The following is a 9,324-nucleotide window of genomic DNA, read 5'->3' on the forward strand; positions in this document are numbered from 1 at the left end:
GCCGTTGTGGCACTTATTCTATTTCCTAGAAATTCAAAACTAGGCTCATTTGGTGGGTTAAAACATATCGGTTTCTCATTACAATCCACCGTAGCTTGTTGCCTATTCAACCAATCCATACCCACAATAATATCGAAATCAAACATTACCAATATCACCGGATCAATTATTTGCCTTCTTCCTTCAATCTTAATTCCCCGGTTCCTACATACTAAAGTTGACAACACACCTTTCTTCATTGGTGTCGAAATAGTCAAAGGTACATCTAACTGATTACTCTCTATTCCATGTAACTTCACAAACCATGTAGATATAAATGAATGCGTAGCACCCGTATCAAATAACGCATATGCTTTATGACCGTAGATAGAGAGGATACCTGTAATAACATTTTTGGAGGCCTCGCCTTCCTCCCGAGTAACAGCATACATTCTCCCTTGAGCTAGCGGCCTCTGGAAATTTTGTCGTTCTTCCACCACTTGCGTCTCCCGTGGTCGTTGGGGAGGAGTCACCCGAATCGGTGGCCTATTCCTTGGATAATTCCTCGCTATGTGTCCCATCTAGCCACGTCCAAAACATTTCCTCTCGCTATACACTTGGGTAGGTTCATGGAACTTGCCACATCGACGACATGCTTCATTAGGATTTGATTTTCTCTCTCCGGTCCTTATTGCACCTATCCTATAAAAGCTTCCACTAAATCGTTTCTTATTTGGGTTGAACTGAAATCGACTTGGTTGCATTGGCCTCTTGCCACGATTTTCATTTCCTCGAGTCACTAGAGGCATCGACTCCATCTCCTCTCCAGCTATCTCCTATGCCACATGCTATGCCTTGCTATAGATTTCTCGATAGGTCATTGGCTCGAATGGTGCTAATTGCTTCCATATCTCCAGCTTCATGCCTTTCAAGAACCTCTTCGCCTTATCATCAACATGCTACACCAAACGAGGATCAAACCTTGATAGCTTTGAGAACTTCGCCTCATATTCATCTACCGTCCTTTCTTCTTGTTTTAGTTCCACAAATTCTGCCAACTTCATGTCCCTCGCGCAAATCGAGAAATACTTCTCATAAAACGCAGTCACGGAAATTTCCCGGATTATCCCTGTTCCGGCAGGGAACATCGTATCCTTCGACGCCTGCCACCAGTACATAGCATTTCCATCCATCTGATACTCGGCTAGAGTCATCCTATCCATATCATTGTAGTTCAACAATCTGAAGATTTTCTCTATTTCCTTAATCCATCATTCTACTTCCTCGGGCTATCAAATACCAGTGAACTTAGAAGGTTTTAACTTTAGAAATTGTTCCACCAGTCCTTGGATACGACGTTCACCTCCACCGCCATTGACCGCAGCCTGTTACCGTGCTTGCTGAGCCATTAGTGCCCCTACTTGGGTCAACGCCTCCAAAATACCATCCATTCTCGGGTCGGTAGGGGCGGTTCCTGCTGGTGGTACCTCTGTTCCACTCATTTTCGCGTTACGCAAACAACTATTTCTCAATAAGTAACAAGTTCAACTTGTCAATAATACTAGATAAGTAACGCAGTTATTGCTGAGACCTAACATGATAGCTACAACAATCACATGCACAGTCTCCTTAGACTCTAAAGTTTTAGCGCACCTTATCACTCTAGGTGGACATAATGCTCTAATACCAACCTAAGATGTTAGAACCTGTAGCGTCCCGGGCCCACCATGTATACTAACGATTTATAGTAATTCACCAGTAATATAAAGAACAAACAGTTAAGCAAACAAAACACGGTACTTTCTTTTATATATAAAGGAGGCTTGCCAAAGTCAAGTTCATCATTTTTTTTCCTGGTCCCAATCTCGTAATGTGACTCCTCAAACGATTCACGGTCGGATTCCATATATTCGAAAATGGTGTACCCGGCCTCGCTTAAACTCGCGGATAGCTACCCGACTAACCCATCGACTTTTTCTACGATCAACGTACCTCCCACTCTGCCACACTCGCTTCTTAACGTCCACGTGCAATAACCACTATCTACGGAAATTGAACTTGCAGATCTCACTCGGGCTTTACTCGGTGGTTTCTGATGCCCCACACCAAGACCCAACACCCATTACGTGATTTAATGAATGAATTAGAGCTCAACTTGCCTTGAGGAGTGGTAGCGGCTAGGTTGCACATGAGTTGGATGACTTGTAGCAATTGACTTTGGGATTAGCTGCACGGACAATGGTTAAATAGGAGGACGTCGCTTAGTTTCGGGCGGTACGCGGGAAAAATGAGAGTATCATCCGGTGAAGAAAACGCAGAGGTGACCTTCTTTTATTCGCATGGGTTACCATACAAAGAGGTAGGGAGATTTGATGGGCTGAAATTTTTTTAAAACAACAAGAGAAAAAGCGTTGAAACTAGGTTGGTTCCCATCCGGTGGAGCAAATCCGAAATCCATATGGGCCTTTTGTTCTTTAAGACCCACGGAGAAGGACGGTAGTGGATTGGGCTTAATATATCTTGGCCTAAATACCAAATAAAAGGATAAACTGCCCCATTAAAGACCAAGCCGGTAGGCCGAGTTTCCACGTGAACCCGCATCCCGAATTCAATTAGTCCAATGGTCTAAAGAGTTCCATTTCCTAAAATCCAAATTGAGTCTACATTGTCTAGGATTCATTTACTCAATTCGGGATAATCGCTTCTAGAATTTTCCGTTACTTCGAATCGCATGAGCCGGTTTTCCAAATCTATTTTGCCTAATTTTCCTTTTAATAGGGGCTATTTATAGGGTATTACACAATCACACCACTCGAGACTCATCCCACAACTTTCATACCACATACAAGCTCGAACACGCACTCTTTCACACTAGGACACAACTCATGTCTCAATTCTTTAGATGCAATACAACCCGATACTATCACAAAATAAATTGATGACAATCCGACCCATACTCCACACTCACAACCAAAAACAAAGTCACAAATCCAAAACTATGCATTCCATCTCCATTGCACATGCACGGCCGAACCTTTTTGGGTATGGCGACTCACATTCAAGCTCATCTAACAGAAATCCACACAATCAACCTATCCAAACGTCACAGACGACAATCAAGCAATGGATCGTCAAATCAATCTCATTTCCTAGCTCATATCAATCTAACGCGGCAAATAAGTAGAAGAGTTAGAAGCTTCACTTGCCTCGGGATCAAAATCAAGTAAAGATGAAGCCGATCCACGGCCAAACACGCTTGGGTCTTCCTTTGCGTTATGTAGCTGAGAGATCTAGGGAGAGGGATGAACAACATTGAAGCTCGATGGACAAGCTGAGGTTATCAAGGTATTACCTAGGTAGGGTGGCCCTCGCCGTTCTTGCCGTTGATGCGAGCTTGAGTTGCCGAGGAGCGTCGGGCATGGGTTTCGACTTGGAAGAGGCGAATCTCACGAGAAATGGGGGATGCCTCATGAAAAAGAGAGTGGGGAGGGGAAATAGAAATGATGGTAGAGAGGGGGCTATATAAAGCGGGGTTAAGTGGGTTTCGGTCTTAAGTTCAGCTAGCATTCCAATCGCGCTAAATTTTCGGGATAAACTCAATTGGATCAAAACATAACCTCGAAAGGTCATCTACAGTTCATAATCTCACGTGACATAACATTAAGCTTCAAAATCACACTTCATTTAACTTCAAATAGTTCCTCATTTACCACATAATTATCGTTATAAAACCCGCTTTACTTGCTAATTAAACAGACGAAAAAAAAAATTCGAGCCTTCACACGAGAGAACTAGAGGAGTATTTTCGAATTCTTCGAATTCTACTTCGAACTACGAGAGACACATTTATTTATAGACCAGAAAAATAGCTGCATAAAATCGAAAGGACATGAATTCAAAAGTCATGTCGGTTATGCTCACATAGGTTGAGCCATTAACCCATGTTGGTTATGCTCATATAGGTACATTATTAAAGACTGAAACTGCAGCAAAACGAAGAGTCATGTAAACTTAAGGGACATGCCACAAATGTTGAGTCATTAATCCTAATAATTACAATAGAAAACTCACAAGCAATCACTCGGAGAGTACCGCTCTTAGTTAATTTCTCAATAGAAACTAATTCGGCAAACATATTGTCAAGGAGGACTTTGCATGCTAACACATAGTCATGGAAACATTCGCAGATATATGAATCATTTCAATGCTTACATGCAGTCAAGTAAGATGAAATTGCATGAGTGTGTTTTATCTAAAACCTATATGTAAAATTACCAAATTGATCATAAACATTTTAATTTGGTCAATTTAATCTTAAATCTTTTAATGAAATTCAAATGTCGTCCTATTGGCCATTTTGGCTTAAAAATGTTACAATGGAGGTCCAGCATCATCATTTGTCTTACTTGGCAAGGTTGACATCTTACATGGACCAACTTAAGGGTAAATCAGCAATGTTTTGCCAAAAGTTTTTTTTTTTTTTAAATATTAGGTCGTAAACCTCCAAACTAGCCGAATAGAAACCCCCAACCGGGTTCTACCAAAGCACTAAGACGAGATGACTTGAATGGGCAATTCAATCATCACAATTGAAAGGTCCTAAAGCATTCCATTTTCGCTGAGTTGCAGAATTTCTTTAGTTCAAGACACTTGATCCGGAGTTGAATAAAATACATACCACGCTCATATCAAAGCTCCAAAACCTTGAGAAGTTGGATCAATATATGCCAATCAGCTCGTTCTATGATTAGTGATTCACTGGCCACAAGACGATTGCTGGATGTAGTAGATGGTGAATCACTTCTTCTTCTCACATGAAAATTTAGACAAAATCAAGCTTGAGGCCAATACCAGTTATATAAGTAGTGACTGTAAAAGCCTCTTCGAAAGTCCAAACGCAACTCTTGTACAGCCTTTTTTGAGAAGATTTGAGGAGATCAATTTAAACAAAGGAAAGAGATCATCCAAATAAGAAACTTTTTCTACATCCATATGATCTACTAAAGTGGAAATAGGACATGTAGGAGTTGCTTGAACACAAGGCACAACGGTTTGACATTTCCCATTAAAAGGCTAGATTTAGGGCATCACAAGCATAAATTGCAAGGCACAAACTTTCTATAAGTACTTCAATTTTCATTTTGTCATGCTTGCTTAGTGAATATTAACATTACTCTTTGCAAGTTCAAAGAGTTACATGCCAAGGTACAAGTTGTAATTATGTTAATGTGAATATAAGTATTGTTGATGCCACACTAACCGATGGTGCTACACTTTGGACACTAATATCCGGTATTGCTAGGGGGACAACACTTGTTCGTAAGACTATGTTGAGGTCCGTTCATGGGACTATAGGTAGTGATTTTATTTGAATTATAGTTTTCACTTGCTTTCTTGGTTACTAATGAATTCTAGTCATGTTATGTTAAAAGTGCAAGTGCTAGACAGGGCAAGAGGCAAAATGTTAATGATCAAGCAAGTCACATACACCACAACAAAGAACTTACCTTGTGGCTAATAGAGTGGCATTTCCCAGCATGTTAGACAAAGGAAGAAGCCGAGTAACGGAAATACAACCACCAATTGAAGTAGCATCACTTGCGGATGAAGTTAGAGTTCTAGTTAAAATAGCAGGCACGTCAAAAAGGTAGAAAACTAATGATTGCGGGTAAGTCTATCCTACAAGTAGAAGTGACTAGCTTATGAATTTTCTAAAAGCCTCATCTAGATTGACCGTCACTTGGGGGATGGGATTGATTACCTATTTATGTTGTATCGCTTACAAATGTTGCTAACATGACTTTTTTTTTTGTCCATCTCTTATGGCAATGTAAACCATTTTGCATCTCATATTGCATAAAAGGTTCGGTACCTAAAATCATATCTAATTGTCTTGGAATCGGATAGAACCGATCTAAAATGTTATGAAAAATAAAGAATTTTCAAAATGTTAAGTCATTGAAACGACGTTCGGTTTATGGACTCGAACCTTTAGCCTTAATATTTATGGTCCATGATTTCGCAATATCTTGCAGCGGTTTACGGGTTGTTGGAAAGCTCTCATCACAAGCTTTTTAAGGGTGCGAAGATCACACAAATTGGTCACCAAGAAGTAAGTTCCCGATGTCAACGAGACCGGAGGTCAAAAGTCAATATCCACTAGCAATTTAAACGCATGAATTGAGGCCCATTCATGTAGATATTCATATCATGATTTTGTATTGGAATACATGATCTTGTTTTAACTCGATCGAAGGGAAGATGTATGTTTCTAAATAAATATTTCCTTATCTGGTTTTGAATTCAATTTGCCATTTCATATTACCCATGAATATTGTCAACTCTTGCCATTTCATAATTGGGTTTTGAACCTCATTTGTCATGTCATATTGAATGAGACCATTGTTATGTCATGACATTTCATCATTGTGTTCTAAATCCGATTCACCATATCACGCGGCATATCATTATTGCCACGTGATGCAATTGGTATTTGAGATTTAATTTATGTATATGAATATTCTCATGCCATGTGATTTGGTCATAATGTTTTGGACCGGATTAGATATGACATATGGCTAGTGAATATTATCATTTCATGGGTTCCTAACCTTTGGGTTCAAGGATGTTTTTTTTGTGGGGAGGGCGGGATGGGGTCCTTAAACTTATATGTGAGTGGCATGCATGCTCTCCACTCACCAAATAGGGTCTTGGTTGGAGAAAACTTATCCATATGGAAAAGACGACCTTTGTGGGTAGTGCAACTTCTTTGGTAATCATGGATACCCTTTTTCACAAAAGAAAAACTAGTCCCTATTTTGCAATTTTGTCATTGAAGTGTCTTACAAAACACTATCTCGAAAGTACGAACTGTTGTAATTTTGTGTGTTAATGGCTCAACATTAATGAGACACTATTGCATTCATGTCTCATCGGTTTCAACAATGGTTACGATTTTTTTGGTTTAATGTCAGCGTAATCGACGTGCACATATGTTAGTGTAACCAACATGCTCTTATGTCGGCGTAGTGGATATGGTTTAATGACGGCATAACCAACGTGGTTTAATGTCGGCATAACCAATGTTTTCCTGGTCTATAAATAGATGTATTTACATAGTTCAGAAACACAACCCACAACTCGTATCACACTCCTTTAATCTCTTGTAGTTGTCCTCCAAGTGTGCTGGTTTCGAGAAGTGTTCGACGTAATCATGTTCGTATAGTGTTGATACAACCAGGTTCGAGGTGTTGTATCTTGAGAGGTATAGTTCATGAAACTACTTAGCACCGTTGTGAGGAACTAATCGCCTTAAGGAGATTTAGTTAGTCGTACCTCACCTCTTATCCAATTCTTATTTCGAGTTTACAGTATTTGTCAAGTTCATTTGTTTTATAATCTTTATTTGTAAAGATTGTACATTAATTTGATTGGTATTAAATATTGTTATAGCATCTCTGTTATTATTTTTTTTCGATTACATACAAATTGTGTTACGTATTTCCTCGATACGTTAACGTGTGCGCAATATTTTCCAACATTCTTAAGTCGATTACCGCTTATACTTAATCGTTGTTTGGTTTTATTAAAAAATCGTGATAGCTGATAACAATCAAGTATCTAGTAATGTCTCAACTGTTTCTAAAGACGTTCCTTTAGTCGATCCGACCGCAGTTGGTAGAGAGGTTCATACCTTGAGGCCTGGTGTTGTGGCGGCAAATGCTGCGAGTCTTCGAGCTGCGACCACTTATGGTGGTACGGGTATGCATCAACAGGCTTTGCCTTCCTTTGATGATACCATCTCATACACCGAATGAGAAATGGAAAAAAATTACCAATGTGGGCTTAAGCATTGGTAGAAGAGGATATTATTCTATCTGACCACGCTGAATACGGTCAAGTACTTATCGAAGGTGTTCTCGATAATTAATCTAGATGAGCAAGATGTCACAATGCTAGGGGCATTGCAAGCTTGGAAGCATGGGGACTTCCTATGCCGAAATTATATCATTAACTATTTGGTAGATTCCCTTTATAATGTTTATTGTAACATTGAAATTGCTAAACGGTTATGGGAGTCCTTAGAAAAGAAATACAAGGTTGAGGATGCGGGCACCAAGAAATTTGTGGTTGCTAAATTCTTGTACTTTAAGATGATGGATTCTAAATCCGTTATGAGTCAAGTTCAAGAATTGCAAATAATTCTGAATGACATCTTTAGCGAGGGAATGCTACTTAGCGAATCATTCCAAGTGGTAGCTATTATTGAGAAGCTACCTCTGGGTTGGTCGGACTTTCAAAAAATATTTGAAGCACAAACGGAAAGAGATGAGGCTTGAAGATCTCATTATGCGCCTTAGAATCGAAGACGACAATAGGAGGAATGCAAACCTTCTATGGAATCAAAGGCTAACATTGTTGAGTCTTCTAATTCCAAGCAATTGGGAAAAAAAGAAGAAATCTTTTCTTGGAAAAGGTAAGCACAAGGAACAATCTTAGAAATTTCAAGGGACATGTTTTGTTTGAAATAAGCCTGGCCATCATGCTAAGGATTGCAAGAAGCGCCCGAACAAAGGCAAGGGCAGTGGTCTAGCCAAGCAGCTAAATCTAGCGGACCGGGAAGATAATGAGAGACTAACTGTTGTAATGGTGTCCAAGGTATCCCTTGTGTCAAACAATACCGATTGGTGATTGGATACAGATGCCACAAATCACATTTATGTAGACAAACACTCTTTCTCATCATACGAGAAGGCTGATAAAGATGAAATGCTTTATATGGCTAACTCTACATCAACAAAAATTTTCGAGAGAGGAAAGACAATCTTGAAGTTCACCTCTGGTAAGGAGATTGCCTTGCTAAATGTGCTACATGTATCGGAGATCCGGAAGAATCTCATTTCTAGTCCCATACTTATCAAGAAAAGCTTCAAAATTGTATTTGAATTTGACAAGTTTATACTTTCTAAAGGAGGAATGTATGTGGGGAAAGGGTACTTGAATAATCACCTATTCAAAGCCAATGTGGCTATCATTGATGTAAACTCAAAATTTTTGTACCCAAAGACTATTAATAAAGAGAAGTCTTTAGTTTACATTGTTGTGTCTCCTTATCTATGGTGTGGTAGCTTAGGACATGTAAACTATGGTACAATTAAAAAGATAGCAAACTTAGGGCTAATTCCCAAGTTTGAGTTGGATGCCCTTTACAAGTGTGAGACTTGTGTTGAGGCTAAGTTTGCTAAGAAATCTTTCAAATCCATTGAAAGAATGAGTGAACCTCTACAATTAATCCATAGTGATCTATGTGATTTAAATTTTGTAGAAAGTAGAGGTGGAAAGAAG

The sequence above is a fragment of the Rhodamnia argentea genome, chromosome 11, assembly GCF_020921035.1.
Source record: "Rhodamnia argentea isolate NSW1041297 chromosome 11, ASM2092103v1, whole genome shotgun sequence".
Taxonomy (NCBI): domain Eukaryota; kingdom Viridiplantae; phylum Streptophyta; class Magnoliopsida; order Myrtales; family Myrtaceae; genus Rhodamnia; species Rhodamnia argentea.